The sequence below is a fragment of the Notamacropus eugenii genome, chromosome 4, assembly GCF_028372415.1.
Source record: "Notamacropus eugenii isolate mMacEug1 chromosome 4, mMacEug1.pri_v2, whole genome shotgun sequence".
Lineage (NCBI taxonomy): Eukaryota > Metazoa > Chordata > Mammalia > Diprotodontia > Macropodidae > Notamacropus > Notamacropus eugenii.
This window is the reverse complement of record NC_092875.1, coordinates 214,157,106-214,157,667: the sequence shown is the minus strand read 5'-3', so window position 1 is coordinate 214,157,667 and position 562 is coordinate 214,157,106. Positions and strand designations below refer to the sequence as shown.

The window sequence follows — 562 nt, the reverse complement described above, 5'->3', positions numbered from 1 at the left end:
TATATAAATAAAAAATTTTCAGAGTCTCATTGATAACAGCGCTCTGATATTGAAAACAGAGATACCGTTGATAATATATTATGGGAATCAACAATAAAAATTCCTTTTCTTGTAAAAAGCATATATAATAATACATTTTATAATACTTAATAGAAATGAAAATCAAGGTGTTGAGAAGGTATAATAAAAATATTCACCTTATATTTTCTTTAGAAAATTATTGGAGTGTGTGAATTGGCAGCACATATATTAAAATTGGAAAGATAAGAGAAGTTTAACATGGCCCCTGAACAATAATGACTGGTAAATTCATGAATCCTTCCATAATTTTAAGAAATGAGAGGTATGCTAGATAGAGTCAATAAGTTAGAAAAGGAAGGGCAGAAATTGACCACTGAAAAGAAGTCCTTAAAAAATACAGTTGGCCAAAGAAACAAAAAGCACAGTGAAGTAAACATATCTTCAAAAAGTAGAATTGGCCAAAGGAAAAGAAGACACAAAACCTCACCGAGAAGAAAAATTCCTTAAAAAATAAATAGTCTAAATGCAAAAGGATGTACAA

At 28.8% G+C, this 562-nt stretch overlaps 1 non-coding gene across 1 annotated transcript; it reads left to right on the top strand.

Annotated features, from left to right (window-relative positions):
* The first annotated feature begins 227 nt into the window (after positions 1 to 227).
* Positions 228 to 331, top strand: LOC140502874 (U6 spliceosomal RNA). Its single transcript, XR_011966609.1, has one exon. It is a non-coding gene; the product is annotated as a U6 spliceosomal RNA (small nuclear RNA).
* Positions 332 to 562: the final 231 nt, after the last annotated feature.